Genomic DNA, 22,607 nt, shown 5'->3' on the forward strand with positions numbered 1-22,607 from the left:
TGCTTGTCTATTCAAACTATCATATGCTTTTTGGAAGTCCACAAGAAGGCAGTTAACATTTTTGCGGAATTCCCAGCTCTTGCCGTATTGTATGTAAATGGTCTACAGTTGACTTTCCCTTTCTGAAACCTGCTTGTTGGAATCCCTGTACTTTATAGACATGTGGTGTTAGTCGCTTCAGTATCAACATGCTCAAGATCTTATAAGCTGTACATAGTAATGTGATTTCCCTATAGTTGCTACATCTCATTGGGTCTCCTTTCTTTAGTATAGGGCAGATGACACACTCCTTCCATTCTTCTTTGATCCTTTCCTTCATCCAAATTAAGTAGATTAAGTGATATAGTCTCACTTGTAGAGTAGCTCTTCCCTCCTTCAGTATCTCTGCAGGTATGACATCTATTCCTGGTGCCTTCCCCCTCTTCAGCAGTTTTGTGGTCGCTCTTACCTCTTCCAATGGTACACTATCTCTGTTTTCTCTATATGACTCTTCTTCTTCATTCTCTGTTGTAGCACTCATGGTATTTACATCCACATTCAGGAGGTTTGCGAAGTAGTTTTTCCATTCCTCCATAGCTTTCATTTCATTTGTGATTATCTGTCCTTCTTGGCCTCTGACCACGTCAATACTTAGACCGTTATTCTTTCTTGAAGAACCTGACTGTCCTGTAAAAGTCTCTTGTATTTCCTACTGTCCGGTCTTCTTCTGCCACTTTTATTTTACTGTTTATGAACTCTCGCTTTTCTGTTCGAAGGACTTGCCTTGCTTCTCTAGCTGCTTCCATGTATCCCAACCTTGTCTTTCATCCTGTTCGTTTGTCAGCCATAACAGTTTCGCTGCTTTTTTTCTTGGTGACTGCATCTCTACACCTACCATTAAACCATCCTCTGCTCTTGCTCCTTTTCTCTATTGGTTTCAGCACCTCACTTGCAGCATCTTTTAAACTTGTCTTGATTTTCCACAAAAACTTTTTAATATCGTCTTCGTCTTCTTCTTCTTCTATTGAAGCAAACCTGTTTCCAATTTCAAGTGCACTTTTTTCCTTAATGTGGTCCTCTTTCAGTAGGTTTTTACATCTAAAAGCAAAAATTCGTGCAATGATCCAGGACACCCACTGATGAATCCTTGTTAAAATGTAAAATGTGTCTGGGAGCATACATAAAAAAATGTCACGTGCAGCATGTGAAGATGCGTTTTGCTGTAAACTACTGCAATTTTCCTAATTTTTGTTTTGCTGGCATTTGACTGCTACTGTTTCCTCTAAGATGTTTGATTAACTTTCTTATTAGAGTTGTATTTATTTTTGAACTATGTCATGCGAAGTAGTAACCCTACAAACGGACCAAGATTGCCACCACGGATAATCTTGGTCATCCTGCAAACTGATTATGACTGTGCCAACTATTAGTAGCCATGGTAATGGCGTCCACTCTTCGTCGAAACGATGCAGAACAGATCGGAATTTAAAAAAAGTTTCACAATGACAATGCATTTCATTCACACAGAGCGTCGATACGGAAGAGAATGGTTCGGAATATCAAGAGTTCCACAACGTATAGATTTTATAAGGGCACTGATAGCGATCCTGTACTTGACGTATAGCAGCTGCTCGTTACGGTTCTACGCTACAGCGCAGCGTCATCGCTGATGGGGATGCCCCACCGTTGTAGAAGGGACAGATAGGCGCCTGGAGCTCATGTGGTGTGGAGAGTGAGTGAGTAGCCCTGTACCCCTCCCGCGAGTAGAACGGGTGTGTTTGTGAGAGAACCAATTGTGGCGAAAATAATGTTTGAAACTTAGGATTAACTTCGTATCTGGAAAGATGTCATGTAATTAAAATGCGATCGTACGGTAGGACATCGTCATTGGTAAACCCCTATAGGTTCGTGGTAAATGAGTGACTGTAATCGCAGTGTTAGTGCGATTACAACAAGTTTGGATGTAATGATTGAAATTTAAGCGAAATAAATTAACTAGGTCGACAAAAGTGTTGACGTATTGTAACCTTTTCATTATTACTAGAAAATTTGGAAGGCAATGAGCCGCGAGGGTTAGCCGTGTGGTCCGAGGCGCCTTGCCACGGTTAGCGCGGCTGCCCCCGTCGGAGGTACGAGTCCTCCCTCAGACATGGGTGTGTGTGTTGTCCTTAGCGTAAGTTAGTTTAAGTTAGATTAAGTATGTGTAAGCCTAGGGACCGGTGACCTCAGCAGTTTGGTCCCATAGAAACTTACCACCACAGAAGGGAATGCATTACAGAACAATATGAGAAAATAGGTAGAACAGGTGTCATACGCTCACGATCAGAACTTTAATCATGGGAGCATGTATGTGAGGGGTAATTTTCGCCCTCCAAAACCGCCCACTTACGAATGTCCAATGTCTAATTTTTCCAGCCAACCACATTATAGCAAGTAATAGTCAAGCATAAATCAATAAGTAGCAAGGAGTGTTAGCTTAAAATTTCCATAGACCGCCAAAACGCAAGGGACAGTACGTCGGAAAGTTGCACAGTAGCCTTCATTCACCTATTGTTACAGCTTAACAGAATAGAATGGACTGGAACGCCAAAAAAGTTACACAGTTCACTTCGTTTACATAGACAGTTAAAACGGAACGGTTCGGAATCAGATTGTCAGAAAGTTTCACAATGCATTTCCTTCATACAGATCGCTAAACCGGAACAGAACGTCAAAAAGTGAAATGCATGTCAAATGGCAGCATTCACGCAGAATATCAATGGAATGTCAACGTTTTATAGGAAGATAGTTTTAGTTGGTGGGGAGGAGGAGGCAACGTCATCTGCTAACATCGAATGTTGACCTATTCTTCACGCTCTCACTCATGTTTTAGTAAAGAGTTTTCTGCCTTCTTAGTTTTTGTAACACTCTACAAAGGAAATGTCACGACTAGCATATTTTTTCCTACAAACGTTGTTCCAGAACAGTCGTGAAGTATTCGAAATTAAAAAAAAAATGTTTTAGGTTTAACAACATGGACAAAAAAAAGCTGCAAGTAAGAAAATAAACTGATGGACAAGTTAGCTCTATTGAACCAGAAAAATTCAGTTGCTTTGTCATTATTTGGAGCTGAGAACGAAAAATCATCTGATATCGACATTGAACCATTATAGTTTACTGACAGAGGCTTTAAAAGTGGTATTGCTCATTGTTTCCATTACGGTTTTGGTGGCGTGGATGAAGCCATATAATAACGTACTGAGCCATGTGAGTGCAAGCAGCGATGCTGAGATATTTTCTTTTCAAACTGATAAATAATATTGTTTGGTAAAACTAGGCAAAATGTGCGAAAGCTGAGACATACAACCAGCGAAATTTTGAGAGTAGATTTACAGAGCAGCTATATTGATTGCAAAAGCTAACTTTCAAAGGAGTGTTATTTCGGACGAAAATTTAATTGTTATTGAATTGGAAGTGCTTAATGTAGTGTTTGATGTGACTGTTGCAGTAGTAATGGTTAGTTTGGGTATTCCAAAGCTCCTTCCTATAGACTTCCATAACAGGTATAAACTAAACAGGCATTCAGCTAAGCACGTAAAACTGTGTTATACAGACACGGATTGCTTAATTTATGATACAAAAACTCCAAATATTAATATGGATATCAGGAGTGATATACACTCCTGGAAATGGAAAAAAGAACACATTGACACCGGTGTGTCAGACCCACCATACTTGCTCCGGACACTGCGAGAGGGCTGTACAAGCAATGATCACACGCACGGCACAGCGGACACACCAGGAACCGCGGTGTTGGCCGTCGAATGGCGCTAGCTGCGCAGCATTTGTGCACCGCCGCCGTCAGTGTCAGCCAGACTGCCGTGGCATACGGAGCTCCATCGCAGTCTTTAACACTGGTAGCATGCCGCGACAGCGTGGACGTGAACCGTATGTGCAGTTGACGGACTTTGAGCGAGGGCGTATAGTGGGCATGCGGGAGGCCGGGTGGACGTACCGCCGAATTGCTCAACACGTGGGGCGTGAGGTCTCCACAGTACATCGATGTTGTCGCCAGTGGTCGGCGGAAGGTGCACGAGCCCGTCGACCTGGGACCGGACCGCAGCGACGCACGGATGCACGCCAAGACCGTAGGATCCTACGCAGTGCCGTAGGGGACCGCACCGCCACTTCCCAGCAAATTAGGGACACTGTTGCTTCTGGGGTATCGGCGAGGACCATTCGCAACCGTCTCCATGAAGCTGGGCTACGGTCCCGCACACCGTTAGGCCGTCTTCCGCTCACGCCCCAACATCGTGCAGCCCGCCTCCAGAGGTGTCGCGACAGGCGTGAATGGAGGGACGAATGGAGACGTGTCGTCTTCAGCGATGAGAGTCGCTTCTGCCTTGGTGCCAATGATGGTCGTATGCGTGTTTGGCGCCGTGCAGGTGAGCGCCACAATCAGGACTGCATACGACCGAGGCACACAGGGCCAACACCCGGCATCATGGTGTGGGGAGCGATCTCCTACACTGCCCGTACACAACTGGTGATCGTCGAGGGGACACTGAATAGTGCACGGTACATCCAAACCGTCATCGAACCCATCGTTCTACCATTCCTAGACCGGCAAGGGAACTTGCTGTTCCAACAGGACAATGCACGTCCGCATGTATCCCGTGCCACCCAACGTGCTCTAGAAGGTGTAAGTCAACTACCCTGGCCAGCAAGACCTCCGGATCTGTCCCCCATTGAGCATGTTTGGGACTGGATGAAGCGTCGTCTCACGCGGTCTGCACGTCCAGCACGAACGCTGGTCCAACTGAGGCGCCAGGTGGAAATGGCATGGCAAGCCGTTCCACAGGACTACATCCAGCATCTCTACGATCGTCTCCATGGGAGAAAAGCAGCCTGCATTGCTGCGAAAGGTGGATATACACTGTACTAGTGCCGACATTGTGCATGCTCTGTTGCCTGTGTCTATGTGCCTGTGGTTCTGTCAGTGTGATCATGTGATGTATCTGACCCCAGGAATATGTCAATAAAGTTTCCCCTTCCTGGGACAATGAATTCATGGTGTTCTTATTTCAATTTCCAGGAGTGTACATACATGGTTTCCCTATATATAACAGGTACAATATTCTGCTTGTGAATAAAGAGGAGGTTGAGTTAATGAAAGACGATTTGAATAGTGAACCTATGACTGAATTTGTCAGTGTTTAAGCAAAACTGAACGTTCCCAAGAGCGAGTCAGTATGTGTAATGCACACAGCAAAGTGTGGGGAACAGTTCTACGTTAAGGATTTGACTGCTGTTGATTACCGACAATGTGTTGGATTCTGAAGCTAAAACAACTGTACGGTATGCAATTTAATCAAAGCTCCATGCTGTGTTTACCGCTAAACAGCACAAAAAAAGCTAGCCTCAGCTGGCCAGGATGGTGAAGGTTTTATACTTGCAGTGTCTTAGCGTGGGAGCAATACCATTTAGTAAAACATGCAAAAACAATTAATGTGTTTTGTAAATCAATTTAGAGTTTGTTTCAAAATATAAAAGCAGTAAACGTCATTTTTACCTGTGTATGCGAGTGAAAATATAAAAAACAATAAACACGAAATGTGTCTGATTTAAGTGTGTGTTTGAAAAATGTATCTGATGTGAACTGTAATCGATGTGAATAACTTTGCTTCAGAATCACTATGCCTGATAAACGTAAAAACGTTAAAAATTATTTGCAGCTTATTTAGTGTCCAGAATGAGATTTTCACTCTGCAGCGGAGTGTGCGCTGACGGTAGGAGACGAAGTACTGACGGAAGTAAGGATGTGTGGAGAGGGCGTGAGTTGTCGTTGGGTAGCTCAGATGGTAGATCACTTGCCCGCGAAAGGCAAAGGTCCCGAGTTCGAGTCTCGGTCCGGCACACAGTTTTAATCTGCCAGAGAGTTTCTTATTTACTGTATCTGTGAAAATTGTATCGGATGTTAATTGTAACAGACGTGAACACCTTAACTTCATGTAGCTACTGCATGCAGAATGGAAGTAACTGAATGTCACATTCGTGGTTGTCTGAAAAGGAGCTTTGTTACTTACGTGAGTCGCAAATTTTGTAAATACTTTGGCTTAGGTCACTATTGTCTGAAAAACTTGAACACATTAAATGAGAAATGTGAGTTTACTGTATGTGTGAAAAGTGAAACTGGTGTGTTTTGTAACTTATTTCATTGTGTATGAAAATTCCACAGATATTGAATGTGATTTGCGACTAATGTGAATACCGCACGAAAAACTAAAAATTTTATACCAGATCTGGATCTGATTTAGGTGCAATGTGAAAACATATTATATCATGTGTGGTTTGTAACTGTTTTACTGCGTGGAAATAACCACACATAATACATTACTTTATTTATTTCATCTGAAACTTCCTTCCACGCTTAACATTTCTATCTTATGGCATTAAATATATTCCCTGTGGAGTAAGAGAGAGAGGGAGAGAGAGAAATAAATTAATTTACCATAAAAAGTGTAGTGTAATACAGGGAGATAGAGAGGGAGAGATGGAATTTAATGATGAACTAGTAAAATATTGGGCATAAACACACAGAGGGCCGCTGTGACCGAGCGGTTCTAGGCGCTTCAGTCCGGAACCGCGCTGCTGCTACGGTCGCAGGTTCGAATCCTGACTCGGGCATGGATGTGTGTGCTGTACTTAGGTTAGCTAGGTTTAAGTGGTTCTAAGTCTAGGGGACTGAAGACCTCCGATGTTAAGTTCGAAAATGGCTCTGAGCACTATGGGACTTAACATCTATGGTCATCAGTACCCCTAGCACTTAGAACTACTTAAACCTAACTAACGTAAGGACATCACACAACACCCTGTCATCACGGATGTTAAGTCCCATAGTGCTTAGATCCGTTTGAGCCATTAATTACTGAGGTGTTATAGTATTGAAAATATACACATAGAAAGATATTTATTGATGAGGCAGTATAGTATGGGACATAAACAATGCAAGGCGTTTTATGGGACACGCGTTACACGAACGTTCTTCCCAAATATTGGGAACACGAAATATTACGATTTAGAAGTAGCTGGCTTGGTTAATTATTCTGAGACCGTGAGTATTAAATATCTGAAGTGCACAAATCCTGTTCCTACTGGCGAATCGGATTTCGTACATAATATAGCAAGCAAGCTACAAATAATTACTACAATTAGAAGTTATCTCAATGACATATCCGTAATGATGTGTAAACATATCATATACAAAGCGGCTAGTTCTTATCAAGTTCGTTATACAACGTCGACAGCGTGCCTTCAGATTGGGGGATGGGGCTAGCCGAGGCATCCCGCGCGCTTGTACCGCCGGCGCTGACGCAGGAAGCAATTACCGCGTACGTCGCCTCTGCGCTGTGCGGGCAATGCCTCGCCGCCCCGGTCCGCCCACGACGTACAGCACTGCGCATGTGAGCTGCAGCAGGCCTCGCTTGTCCCTGGCGGCGTGCACCACTGCTCACCCAACGTCATTTGTCGGCTCCTGGAACGGCCGAAGTGCACTTTAAAAAGAATGTTCCTCAACAAGATGTCGTCATCAGGCATAGAACTTCTGATCAGACGTGCACAGCGTTGAATTTAAGACTATTTTATTACACGCACCAGCAAGCGACCAGTCACATGGCTGTCCTACCACTTTGCATCTATAGGCTGTACAGACGCCGCCGTGGAATTGTTCTGGCAGAAAGGTCGCAAACGGTACTGGAGATTGGATAAACTACTTACATTCGGCAAACCCTGAGCTGACATCCGTCTGATGTCGGCGACATATACACTAATGTTCATTAATTTCAATAAACTTTACAACTGACATCTAATTACGTGCAAAAACCGTATAGTGCTATGGCTGTGGTTGAGTGAGCAAAGGAATAGTTCAACATTGTTAAACATGTCAGGTTTGTTCGGTTTTACATGCAGTATTATCCAGAAGACTTGTGTATATACAAAATAGTTATCTAACTGGTATGTTTGTTTACCTGTTAGACGAATTAATGAAAATGACATTCATCCCTGTTGTTCTCTGTCGTGTTGTGGTGTTCGCAGTGCACTCGAAGCAGTGGTACGATGCATGTTACATGGTTACTGCACTTCGCTTCCTTAGTGTCGGCTAAAAGTTTGCACGTTGTTATTATGGCACCAAGAGCAGAGATATCCGTAGACAAATGTGCTGCAGTTGCAGTACTCAGACTAGCAGGTTTATCTATACCCCAAGCTGTGAAACAACGTGGCCTTATAGGGGGAGTGCAATACTGCTATTCACCTCCAGAAGAAGACAGGTTTCAGTGGAGACCTACTGTGGGGCGGCAGGTGGTATTATTTGTTATTTAAAATGTTTTGTGTAATGTAGAAAAAATGCATTTCCCGGCCGATTAAACATATGTGAGGCGGCGGGTAGAATTAATTGTTATGTAAATGTCCCTATTATTTATTTAATGCTGTTGTTTGCCGTTCTCAACACTGGCTCTCTAACTACAATATTGGCAACCAGAAAGTGATTAACAAAATGTGAAGCCTGTAATTAGAATTCCTAGTGCCCACTTCATCTGAGAAATACATTTATAGCTACAGCTTATAGCTCTGAGGAATTAGGAGATTGTCTGGGATTCATAATAAAAAAAAATAAAATAAAAAATAAACGATTCTCTCTAATATGTTCACTATATTCTGAAAGTCACAGACCAAAAAGAATCCACACAATCCAACTACCAGAGCAGTTCAAAGTCTAATGCGCTGATGCAACTATAACTGTTCAAACTAAATGTTTAAGTGAATGCTCGCCATAATTTGATGATAATGTTCATAAAACGCCACGCTAAATAATGGTAGAATGTCTGTCCCACGGCGGCACGTGAAAGTACGACATACGCAAACTGGAGACAGATCATTAAAATCATCCCAGAATTAACACTTCACTCAAAAACGATTTCATGGTTACGCATATCCCTAGTAACTTATTACGGTATCCGAGGCTGTTTATAGCAATGATACCGACGCGACGCGACTCCCGGCACAGGTGGCGTGATATTCAGCGTCTGGGGAGAACTGGGGCCTTCTTTTCTCGCGCAGCGTTCTTATATATAAAACCACGGTGAGGACGGCTAAGGGCACGCCTGATCAAATCGGCTCTGCCGACTAGCTGCTGGGCTAGTAATGCACCACTTTAACTTATTTAATAAATCATTGCTTCCTTTGCTGATGGCCGATGAAGCTCTCAATTTAAATGTGCAATCAGCACACGGTAAGCAATCATAATAAAAGTCTGACGTGGCTAAGTCAATTATTTTGGGCGAGAGAATTAATTTCACTACACGCAGTAGGCGAGCTCTGAACTTGCCCTTTGGAGACACGCTATCGCTATAGTTTTACGGAAAGAGTGATGTGAATTTTATACGGTGTGAGTAGGCTGCTTCCCTACACTATCACGACAGGACTACCTCGTAAAGCAACTAAAATTCAGGACAAGATTACCAAAATTACAAGTAAGAGAAATAATTTCTAAGCATCAGCACAAATTAGTGCAGACTTTGTAGAAACGAGGAGGAAAGCAAATCCGTTGTAACCGTAGAAAGAAGGTGATTGGTGCCAGCTTGAAAGTACGTGTGGCAGCGAGGAAACCCATTCTGAAGTCTATAAATAAAAAGAAGAGACTAATGGACTAGGAAAGCACATGGAGAGTACAAGAAAGTGTTACTTCAAGGTTAACTGAAATTAAAAATTTTTGATACCGGAAGGAGGGCATTGGTTCGTCGATCTGAAGGAGAAAGGTTGACCCAGCAGTGCATTCTAAATACAGTTGAACAGGGTGAGGATTCCATTACGGTTTGGGGATGCTTTGCAGAAGAGAGACTTGGCGAAATTATGAAATTAGAAAGGTGTATGGTCCAGAATTTCTTCCACCGCATGCTTCAATACCGTGCGATACTATATGGATTGGGCTTAATAGGGAAAATGTTCGTATTACTAATACAACAGGATAATGATCCAGAATATCAGCCACCGTTTTATAAGAAGTGCGTTGCATCATAGGAGAAACCGAAAGTGCTCAAAGATAAGGCGTGGCTGCCCCGAAGCCCTCTTTAAAATCCTATTGAAATCGTTTGGGATGAACTGGACAGACGTATCGGGAAAGTTCACGTAAGAAGCAAAGGACATTTCTGGAATGTCATTACTGATGTGTGGAATCAAATAGACTCGCAATACCTGCAGATCTTATAGAGTGCATACGTCGAGTTTGTGAGGCAGTCATTAAATGGAAGGGAAAATACTTTCAAGAAAGTGAAATATAATATTTACCATTGTATTACATATGTTTGAATGTTTGTAATTTGTATCTGGATACATAAAGTACAGTGTTCATCTTTGGAGTGTCAGTTAAGAGTCACCCTTCTGTTAAATTAATGACCGGTACTGTATGTACCAGTCATTTTGTCACTCTTTGCCCGAACTGGTAATTCCTTGATGCCTCCTGGTGCGTCCTATCAACAGATGCTTTCTTAGAGTCAAATTTCGCCATTAATTCCTTTCTCACCACATTCTATTAAGTATAGACTCATTAGTTGTCCTGTCCACCCGTCTAATCTTCAGTATTACATTTTAGCACCACATTTCTAAATCTTTCCTTATCTTTGTCTCTTAACTGCGTATCATTCGTGTTTCACGTCTGTGTGAGGTAATACTTTGATAAGTACCTTCTGGCAAGAGTTCCTAACATCTAAATTTATAAAAACTTCCGGGCAGATTACAGTTGTGTGTCCGATTGGGCTCGAAATATGTCCGGCCCACAATTTTAACACGACAGGTTGTTTTAATGCAGCGTACACTCTGCTGCAGAATGGGAATTCATTTTGGACTCGTATTTACATTCGATTTTTGCAAATCCTTAATTTCCAGCAATTGTTTTCATGATACTGCGAAATTTCATTAGTTTCATATTCTATCTACTTTGGCCATCGTTTCTTACTTTTAGACAAAATTCCCACAGGGTGTTGCATAGCTCTAAGATTTCATGAACGACACTTGTATTTTCCACCCTAGCATTGCAAACGATGTTAAAAAAGAAACTTCTATATTTTGAGAGGTCGTAGCATGGGTCAGAAGCAGAAACTGCAGAAAGGTGAGAATTTAAGGAGATGGGTCCTGGATAAACTGACCGAACCAGAGGTTGTAGAGAGTTTCAGGGAGAGATTGACAGGAATTGGGGAAAGAAATACAGCAGAAGAAGAATGGGTAGCTTTTACGATGAAATAGTGAAGGAAAAAGAGGATCAAGTAGGTAAAAAGACGAGGGCTAGTAGAAATCCTCGGGTAACAGAAGATATATTAAATTTAATTGATGAAAGGAGAAAATATAAAAATGCAGTAAATGAAGCAGTCAAAAAGGAATACAAAAGTCTCAAAAATGAAATCGACAGGAAGTGCAAAACGGCTAAGCAGGGATGGCTAGAGGACAAATTTAAGGATGTAGGGGTAAGATAGATACTGCCTACAGGCAAATTAAGGAGACCTTTGGAAGAAAGAGAACCGCTCGTATGAAAATGAAGCTCGGATGGAAACCCAGTTCTAGGCAAAGAAGCGAAAGCAGAAAGGTGGAAGGAGTATATAGAGGGTCTATATAAGGACGATGTACTTGAAGACAATATTCTGGAAATGGAAGAGGATGTAGATGAAGATGAAATGGGAGATATGACACTGCGTGAAGAGTTTGACAGAACACTGAAAGACCTAAGTCGAAACAAGGACCTGGGAGTAGACGACATTCCATTAGAACTACTGACAGCTTTGGGAGAGCCAGCCCTACCAAAACTCTACAGTCTGGTGAGCAAGACGTATGAGACAGGCAAAATACCCTCATACTTCAAAGAGAAAATAATAATTGCAGTCCCAAAGAAAACAGGTGTTGACAGATAAGAAAATTACCGAGCTATCAGTTTAATAAGTCACGGCTGCAAAATACTATCGCGAATTCTTTACAGACAAATGATAAAACTGGTAGAAGCCGATCTCGGGGAATATCAGTTTGGATTCCGTAAAAATACTGGAACACTTGAAGCAATACTGATCTTACGGCTCATCTTAGAAGATAGATTAAGGGAAGTCAAACCTATCTTCCTAGCATTTGTAGTCTTAGAGAAAGCTTTTGACAATGTTGACAGGAATTCTCCCTTTCAAATTCTAAACGTGGCAGGGGTCAAATACAGGAAGCGAAAGGCTATTAACAATTTGTACAGAAACCAGATGGCAGTTTTAAGACTCGAGGGGTATGAAAGGAAAGCAGTGGTTGAGAAGGGAGTGAGACAGGGTTGTAGCCTTTCCCCGATGTTATTCTATCTGTATACTGAGCAAGCACTAAAGGAAACAAAAGACAAATTTGGAGTTGGAAATAAAATCCATGGAGAAGAAATGAAATGTTTGAGATTCGTCGATGACATTGTAATTCTGGCAGAGACAGCAAAGGATCTGAAGAGCAGTTGAGAGGAATGGACAGTGTCATCAAAGGAGGATATAAGATGAACATCAATAAAAGCAAAACAAGGGTAATGGATTGTAGTCGAATTAAATCAGGTGTTGCTGAGGGAATTAGATTAGGAAATGAAACACTTAAAGTAGTAAATGAGTTTCGCTATTTGGGGAGCAAAATAACTAATGATGCTCGAAGTAGAGAGGATATAAAATGTAGACTGGCAATGGCAAGGGAAGCGTTTCTGAAGTAGAGAAATTTGTTAACATCGAGTATAGATTTAAGTGTCAAGAATCTTTTCTCAAAGTATTTGTATGGAGTGTAGACATGTATGAATGTGAAACATGGACGATAAATAGTTTAGACAAGAAGAGAATAGAAACTTTCGAAATGTGGTGCTACAGAAGAATGCTGAAGATTAGATGGGTAGATCACATAACTAATGACGAGGTATTGAGTAGAAATGGGGAGAAGAGAAATTAGTGGCACAACTTGACTAGAAGAAGGGATCGGTTGGTAGGATATATTCCGAGCCATCAAGGTATCACCAATTTAGTATTGGAGGGCATTGTAGAGGGTAAAAATCGTAGAGGGAGACGAAGAGATGAATACACTAAGCAGATTCATAAGGATGTTGGTTGCAGCAGGTACTGGGAGATGAAGAAGCTTGCACAGGATAGAGTAGCATGAAGAATTGCATCAAACCAGTCTCTGAAGACCACAACAACAACAACAGTATGGGTCAGAAGAAGAAAAAAGTCCACTGACCATGTGCTCTAAGCTCATACCTTAAGAACCATGAGCACTTTTTCATCTATCCTGTTCTGAGCCATATCTCTTTTACTGTAAGCTGTTTGGTATTACGAACTACCTACTGAAAGCAGTAAGCAGATGACGGCACATTCACAGTTCTGGGTTAGTGCAACGTTTCCATTAGTTCAAATGGGGTGTTTTCAGGTAAGTTTGTAAAAACTTTTATATTGTAGTATTTTTATCTTTGCCATTGCTAGTATAACAGAAGCCCGCGATATGGCAAACATGATCTTCTGTTATTGTCTGACCACCTGTCGGAATTCGACAGCGATAGGATCGTGGACTATCAAGACTGGAGTGAATTATTCCGCGTTACACTCACCGCGTTGGTCAGGATCCCACGACTGTTACGCGTATGTGGAATTCTGGGTTCCATAGGGTCGTAAGTGTCGCCATACAAGCTCTCAGAGGACAAAAGCGACAAGCGCCTGACAGGACACACACATTGTACGCATAGCCCGAACTATCGGTGCGGTGATTATAGGTGTGACTTCTCTTAAGGCTGCAGCAGAAAGGAACCGTTACAGCACAAAGGTTTATATTGGCATCGTAAATGAAATGTACTATCAGATGCAAAGGTTCTTAATTGAAGAAAATTGTACACTTGGTATATGTCGTTTACAGCTCCAAATACCACGAATGGAAAACCATGGTCCGATTAAACCGTACGTATTTTTTGGCGTAGCATTCGAATAAGCAATAAATGCGGTGGTTGGGGGGGGGGGGGGCGTTTCCCATTTGAAAATCTAAAGTTGACGACACCCAGGCAGAAGAGGTGATTGGGAGGTGGTCAGTTGTAGCACACAGAGTTGTCTCCTATGCTAATATTACCTATACACATTCATTTTTACTTACGATGCGTCGCTCTCGAGATAATTAACTGTGTCGGGTTACAATAGACACTCCGTGTATGTAGAAAGTCTAGAAGAAGAAGAAGATGTACCGAGAAGAATTGTATACCTGAAGAAATTAAAATTCAAGAATGAAGGACTGCTACAAAGCGTTGATCTAAAATTTAAGATAGTAAATTTCGGAAACACAATGACGTCCAACAAGAAAATAATGAAATGATGGAAACTGGAAAAGGCAAAGAAAGAATTTACGCGAAATTCAAACCTAACGTCAGATTTTATGGCATGTTCTAAGCCACCAGTAAGTTGTTAATCTGGACGTGGGGAGAGGAGTTAAGAGGAAACGGCGTGTGAAAAGAAAAAGTTTGGAATTGTCGATGCATTCGGTATAATAGCTAAGGGTTACGCGAAAACGGCGAAATAAAAGAATCGAAAGGTTTGAGAAGATAAGGATGCTGAAAATTAAGTGGGCTGATAAGAAATTAGGATCTTCTCCACAGTATCTGCTAGTAAAAGAATATTTGTAACACGCCAGTTAGGTTAAGGGACAATATGACAGAAAAAGTGAAAGACATCAAGGGATAACTCCCGTGACACTAGAAGCAACCGTAGAACTGCATAATTGTAGGTGAAGCGGAGATTATAACATGTTCAGCATAAAAGTGAGGGTATTGTGTGTAGGTACGGTTCTGAGATGAAGATGTTTATTTATTCACCTTGACAATATTAGGGCCGTCAAGCTCTCTTGCGTCTAACCTGGCATACTACATATTTTCAATTACAGTTATTATGATAAGCATGGTATAACTTACTTCGAATATAGAAGAAAATATTTACAAATTACTACAATGCAGAAACAAATGCAGTTGACATTCGTTAATTATAAAAGCAAGCAATAAAGGCAAACTATAGGAAGCAGATATAAACTACGGGCGCCCGCAGCAATATACATGAGAGGAGGGGCGAAAGAGGGGGAGAATGTGGAACGTGAAGAATTACAATTAATGAAGGTAAGGGAAAGGAATGAGAAACAAAAAGAGGAAGAAGCGTAAACGGGAGAAGTTGGGAACATTTGCCTTACTATTTGGTACACGGAAACCTGGTCGTATACTTTTCTTTATGGCAAAATATTAAGGTGACAGAAGGAAGTATTTCGCCTTGTTTTTAAATGCAGCAGGTCACTGAATTGTGCACTGGGAGCAGTATAACTTGTACCGAAGTACGACAGCAAAAGTAGAGAAGTTCTCTGCGACTGGTTTTCTGGTATGGATGTGCCGCTTGTGTATTGCGGACCGCGACCTTGTGTTGACACTAAAGAAGAAACAGAGTTCTCACATTATAGAACATTTCTCGAATTTTATACGACAGATTTCAACGTCAGTATTAACAAACGCTATATCATTGTAATTGCCTTCTTAAGATCTCTCGAATGCTGTTATAAATAGTACATGCTTGCATTTAAAAAAAAGAAAAATACTTGCTTCAGTATCTCTGTTGACACTAGCGCTAGAAACATTAACCAAACAAAAACATACGTACACCTAGACGCTTTAACATTTGCCGAAAGCCGTGTTTCGATACGTCTAACCGTTCACAAAATAAAAGGAATGTTACGTACTACATGACTCACACCACATACACACGTGTACACGCCTGTGAAACAGAGAAGATACAAAAAAAAAAAAATGAAAAAAGTCACACAACCGAAAAGCAAACGGAAAGAATTGGTATCTCACTAATACGCTCTAACAGCGGAAGCAGAAATTTAAAGTACTAGTAAATACTATCCACGAAATGAAAAAAAATAATATTAAAATTTTTAAGCTTTACATATACGGCTCTGAAAAGCCAAAAGAAATTGCTATTTCACTAATATCCGTATCCATAGAAACCATAAATTTTACCATAACGTTCTTTTCTGCTTTACATACAGGGCTGTGGAGTAGGGTGTTTCACTAATAGGCTTTATCACAGAAATCGGAAAATTTAAGATAATGTACACACCTATAAAGTAGACTGTAAGGTTTACCAAACACATTTATGAGCAACGAAATACCAGGAAATCGGAGGACCTTTAGCATACAAATTAGGCCAACACCGCAAGAGCTCGATTTTGCACGAACTCGAAGACAGTTGCTCAACAAATTCTAAAACGTACACACAGAGTACAAATTAGATTTACACAAACCCCTCGAATCACAACAGAAACACAAGTGCGTACAATTGAGTCTGCTTGGTCCGCTAGTAGCCGATAAGAAAATGACTATAAAAAGGCACTACAATGCAGAAGACAATTAAAACTTTGATTTGGAAAACACATACACCTCCTGAAACTGATATTCTCTTACAATTAAATGAATACTTTTTTCACCGTATCCCAGCCTGCTCATCCACACAAAGGCATCACTCAAACCCCGCCAGTAGAACAATCCGAATCAGTTCAATACCGAAACAACAAACGACATTCGAAAGTGACTGCACATGAGAATTGTTGTCTCGCGAATCCTGAGCAACACTTAATGCCCAACAAAATGCTGCTTACCGCCGTTTCTATATCAGGTCGAAGAAAATCATGGACAGAGTATATGCCCACGTCTGCCGACCAAGGATTGGCCGTCACCACTCAGGCAGAATAAAACTGCAAATCCCCAGTGGGTGAAGGCTCGGCCAGAAGTAAAGAACAATCATGCAGACGTGAGGAGCTCTTGAGATACAAGCTGCGATGCCACCTGAAGATCCATGGAGTGGCCAAACCACAGCCGGTCGTTCTAACATGCGCGTATGCTTAAATCGCTTGCGAAGCCATTCAGCCAGTGGTTACTCGGGACGCCAAGAAAGCCGTAGCTGAGCTACTCCAGGGAAAGAGTTCCGGAATCGATATGATCACGCACAGGGCGCATAATGCTTCGCTAAATAAGAAATTCAAATGTAGTAGCCACAAAATCTTTTTAAATGGTATGCAATGGCTGGTTAATGTCATATTTGAAGAAAACATGCAGAAATTATAATAGATAGGCTAAGCTACCCACAAAGGTTGGTTAAATCATTGGATGGAACCGTTACCAGGTTTCCACATGTTCAACCGTCAATTCTCTTCTTATTTTTTCAACAACAGACCTCACTGGCAGTTTCAACCACCTCACTCAATAGCACGGAGAAAATCTTTGATGGTTATTGTCTTTGGAGTGGGCGCAAATTTTAGTCCCTTTGTAAGAGGTCCAAGATTAAGGAATTTGTTGCTAGCGCACTCGACCTGATGTAATTTCGATGGATTGCTCATGCGCTGCCTGCGATATGTAAGCTATAAGAGAATCTCAGACCAGAGACCAGTGTTGTCAGCAGTAGGAGCTGTGTGATAGCAGCAAGCAATTGTGTGTGTGTCTGTTTTTGTTTTAAGATCAAAGATTTCATCATGCAATTCGGTGTTCAACTGTTTGGTAGTATTGATTTCGTCTGATACTGTAGCAATGTTGTTGTCCACGTATGTGTTTGCTTTCGTAAACAACTTACGCTTATCTTCCTGTCTCTGTGCAGTAATAGTTTCCATGACTTGTTTCTTTACTTTGTTCTGTTCTTGTATGAATTTACGGTAACGCGTTTCACTGTTTTGTAGGTGGTGATTAAAACATTCGTCAATTTGGCTGTTTTCTTGTTCAAATTTCTTGTGGACTTTTGCATCCAGTGTGCGTGAAAGTTCTGCTGACATTAATTTAAACTCATCGCGTAACTGTGTCACGTTTTCAGAACATTGTTTAGCGACTGCACTGATTTCATCTCTAAGTAATTTCGTTGTGGCTGCATGTGTATTACTTAATTCATGTGCAACAGATCTAATTTCTTCACTACTGTTCCTAGCACAAGCCTTAATTTCCTCACGTAATTTTTCTTTAGTTTCATGACATTGCACCGCAACGGCTGTATTCTGTTCCCTAAGTTGTTTGTTCTGAAGAAAACTCCAGATTGTCACACTTGGTGTTGTGCTTCTGTATAAATATGTGGACTTTTCCTGCAGTTATGTGCAACCCATTGTGCTACAACCATGATGCTATACTTCTCATTCCTTTCCTAGTTCTAAATAAAATGCTAAAGACTTACAAAGTGCGAGCGCACTTCATTTCATTTGTTAATATGATCAGTTCTCCTAAATATGCTAAAGACTGATACAGTGCGTGTGCACTTTATTTCATTTCTCAACTTGTTTAAATTCTTGTAAAATGGTAAAGACTTATATAATGTGTGTGCACTGTATTTCATTTCTTAATGTATTCAGTTCTTGTAAAATGCTAGAGACTTATACAGTGCGTGTGCACTTTATGTCATTTGTTAATATATTTTGTACTCATTGTGTATACATATTGTCATTTCTTAACATGTTCTGAACGGAGTGCGTGTGCACTCTATTTCATTTCTTAATATGTTCTGCACTTATCAATAATGTATATACTCTGTGACTGTAGACTTAGTAACTAAATAGGTTATAGAAAAATTTGTTGCTCATGGCAAGTCCAATTGACTCACCATCGCTGCCAAATTTTTGACCCCCCCCCGAGTGGAGGGTTATGTAAGAGGTCCATGTTTAAGGAATTTGTTGCTAGCGCACTCGAGCAGATGTAATTTCGATGGATTGCTCATGCGCTGCCTGCGATATGTAAGCTGTAAGAGAATCTCAGACCAGAGAGCAGTGTTGTCAGCAGTAGGAACTGTGTGGTAGCAGCAAACAGTTGTGTGTGTGGAGTTGGCTGGGCCGGTCGTGGGGAGCGATGGCGGAGCCTGAGCGTTGTAGTATAAGGTAAAAGCAGCGTCGCGCGTATGTAGTGTTGTTACATCAAGTCCTATGTAAATGTTTTAAAATAAAATCTCTCAATAATAATCTTTCTCATAAAAAGTAACTTTTGACAATCATTCATTTCAATTTAAAGAATTCACTAATTTCTCTAATCGTTGGTCATCTCAATTATTGAAAAGAAAAATCAGTCATTTCTTTTTTTACATGACGAATCTATCGGCCAGCATTGCGCTCGGCTGTGCCAGAATAATTTCTTATAGGCGCAGATATATATGCGTTATCCGGCGACCTTATTGACGTAAGAATTTTCGATTTATTCAGAATGATCTTTCAGGGCCATGACGCAGCACTGCTGACGTCCAAAATTTACCAGTTTAAATTCACAGTCAATTATTGAAAGGTTATAAGTGAACCACAATTTCATTGAGAGATTAGTCACATTTTATTATCGATAGTTGGCGCAATTTATTTATTGGGAGGTTACGCTAAATGTCAATGTTATAGTTATATTTTTTACTGTTGGGAGTTTCGGAATTTTTTGTGGGGAGGTTACACCTTCTCTTACATTTTCCAGTGAGACTTCGGAATAAATAAGGCGACAACTTGGCTACCAGCACCCAAGGAGAACATCACCAGTCACGACTTAAAAGAGTTCCGATCTGTAAGAGAAGACAGAAATATTAATTTTACTTGCCGACTAGGAAAATGCCGAAGTAATCCTGTTTGCAACAGACAATTTCTATAAGATGACGGATGTATTGGACATCTCTCCATATCATCGTCTCCAGAAGGATCCTACGGACTCAGTCCGACAAAATACATCTGGCTTTCTCAAATCTAGCAAGTTTCCTGACCATCTCAAGAAAGAGCTTAGGAGTACGGCCGCCAGTCCATCGAGAGTTTATGTCCTATCACACATACACAAAGAAGGGGTTCCGCTTCACCCCATCGTGATCAAATGTAGAAGCCCCTACATACTGCCTAGTTGAACATCTAGCTTCTCTCTAAAGGCGAAATGTGAACACCACATTCGAAACAATAACTTATACTTCGAATCAATAGAGATATCAGTCAGTTTAGATTTGGTCTCCTTGGGTGTGTCTGGAGTATTCAGTGCAGCTAATAGCAGCTAAGATGCAAGAGAACTCAAGCATGTTCTTGCTCCGATTTACCACTTATTCAACAACCAATAGTTGGAGGGTCCTGGCTGCGTTACTGTGGGTAGCCCTCTGACTACTATAGTACCTAACTTCTTCATGAAAAACTCAGGACCTCATTCGACGGGTTTCAAACATAACTGAAACGCCCTGCTAAACCCGCAGGACAGCAAAGGCAGTTGGAATTGTGGAAAGGGGCCGAAATGAGCTGTCAGTTACACTCGAACACATATAACTTTATTTATTTGACCAAACATTACAGTACAAATTCTTGAACTTAGTTATGAGCTGAATACTCAGCACTGTCTTATGCCATAAGGGCATAACCACTTTAATTAAAAAAAGTCTAAAAGCAATTAACTCAAAATTCAGACGCCAAAGAGAATATTTAGAGGGTAGAACGCCTTACGTTAAGTAAGTTCTACAATTTGGCTAAAGGCCCAAAATCTAACACTTGAAAAGCAGCAACCTTAATTTAAAGACGGCTGAAAGCCCATGATTTAAGACTCAAGGTAAAATTAAATAAAGAAACAGAAGGCAGAAAGCCTTATCTTCAATTATGCTGAAGGCCCCAAACAGTGTGATGCTCGGAAGACAAAGACCCTTAATTTAAAAACGGCTGAAGGCCCTATGAGTTAAAACACAACTAAAATAATTTTTAGTAGGTAGAAGGCCCAAGGCTTTATCTTTAAACAACATATTAATCAGGCTGAGAGCCCAAACAATCTAACACTTTTCAAGCAAGTCACGGGCCTTCAGCCGCTTTAAAAATAAAATTCCTTACAAGCAAGGAATTTTATTTTTAAAGCGGCTGAAGGCCCGTAACTTAAGACACCTCTAAAAAAAATTCAGCTTTAACTCAAACCATCGGCTCTGAGCCATACAAATACACACAACAGAAAATAAGAAAAGGCAGTGCAGTTAACGGCGCTCAGAAGTTTCGGGGGTCAGTCAGCACTTGAAATACTTAGGTGAGACAGGCAGTCGGCCCAACCATTCTCGATCCGATGACAATCCAACCAACAGACAGTCAACGGACCCACCGACAAGGTAACTTGCACTCCACTCGACCAGCACAGAACCGGGAGTTCAGTGCAAAACGTAAAATGCATGGATGACCACAACCAAGCATGCATTAAGCTGTCAAACTACACACCATGCTGGACAGCGACAGCACGGGGAGGAAAGGACACTGCCTGAATTTACGTCAACGGCCAGGGCTGGTAACAGTAACGTTAATGGCCACAAGGCAGAAAATTCCACGGGTGCACTTCCAAACCAAATACAGTTAGTTTCCACCGGACGGTGGCTAAATCTTCGCCAACTCGAACACACACGTTGTTGCTCGCGGGAATGTCCCAACAGCCAACAACGAGAACCAAACGGCACAATGTGAACAGTCTTGACTTGCTGATAAATTAAATCCAAACTCAACTTTCGTGTCCAGGGTCGGTGAGCCACGGACCTCGTAGCAATGGGAACAGCCCCACACACTCCAACACTGCTTAGAGACCGCCAGCGCGCTCAGCCAAAGTACGCCCCACGGAGATTTCCTCGCTGCTCCACGCCAACCGATCGACTGCCACACATCAGCACGGCGACAGAACTAAAATAACCAAGCAGTCGACATCACAATCTACACACAGTTTCACGAACACTTGTACGAAGGACTAGACAATACTAACGGAAACGACTGTGCAATAACAAGGACCAATCACGAGTCGGCACACGCAGGAAACCCATAAGCGATCGCCAGCCAACGTACACGTCGTCCGACAAGACGTCCCACGGACGACCAACCAAGGTGGTCGGCACTCAAGTGATATGTATCGGAAGCCGTCAGGCGAGTCATGGCTGTCCAGACCTCAATGCAGGCGCTCCCCAACTGAACTCCTGCCGCGTCCTAAGTCAAACACTGCCAGGTCTGAACCGCACCACTAGCGCCTCCCAACTCACTGGCAGACCCGAACTAACCCCGAACACACGACAACCGAGAAGAAATAGCAGTCAGCAAAGATAATACACCAGGGCCTATATCGATAAGTGCCGCTGCTGCCGCTCACGGGCAGACAAGGCGGCAGCTCAGTGACACCAGTAATTGAAATTAACGTAACGAGGTGGTAGTACAGTAAAAACAGGATGTCAAATGATATATGGAACGAACACAAGACACGCACAGCTCAGTAATATTTTTCAGATGTTTGTAGACGGTACGTTTATGATATGACGTGGGGCCACAACACTTCAACCATTTTTAAAGTATCTTAACTCCATCCAACTTAAAATGTGTTTCATGAATGTGGACAAAATAGAGACTTCACTGACGTTCTCTAAATTTGTATGTGATTCACACACACACACACATTTTGTACGTGTTTATTGAAGCAAGTGAGAATACTAACCGCAACACACATATTCAGTGAAAGAACCGACTGTTGAAAGTACATTTAAGTCCTAGACTAGTAGAGCACTCACAAACACAGCAATAGATCAAAATAATTCATTTATACTTCTGCCCAGAGACCGTAACTGACT

The sequence above is a fragment of the Schistocerca cancellata genome, chromosome 7 (assembly GCF_023864275.1).
Source record: "Schistocerca cancellata isolate TAMUIC-IGC-003103 chromosome 7, iqSchCanc2.1, whole genome shotgun sequence".
Lineage (NCBI taxonomy): Eukaryota > Metazoa > Arthropoda > Insecta > Orthoptera > Acrididae > Schistocerca > Schistocerca cancellata.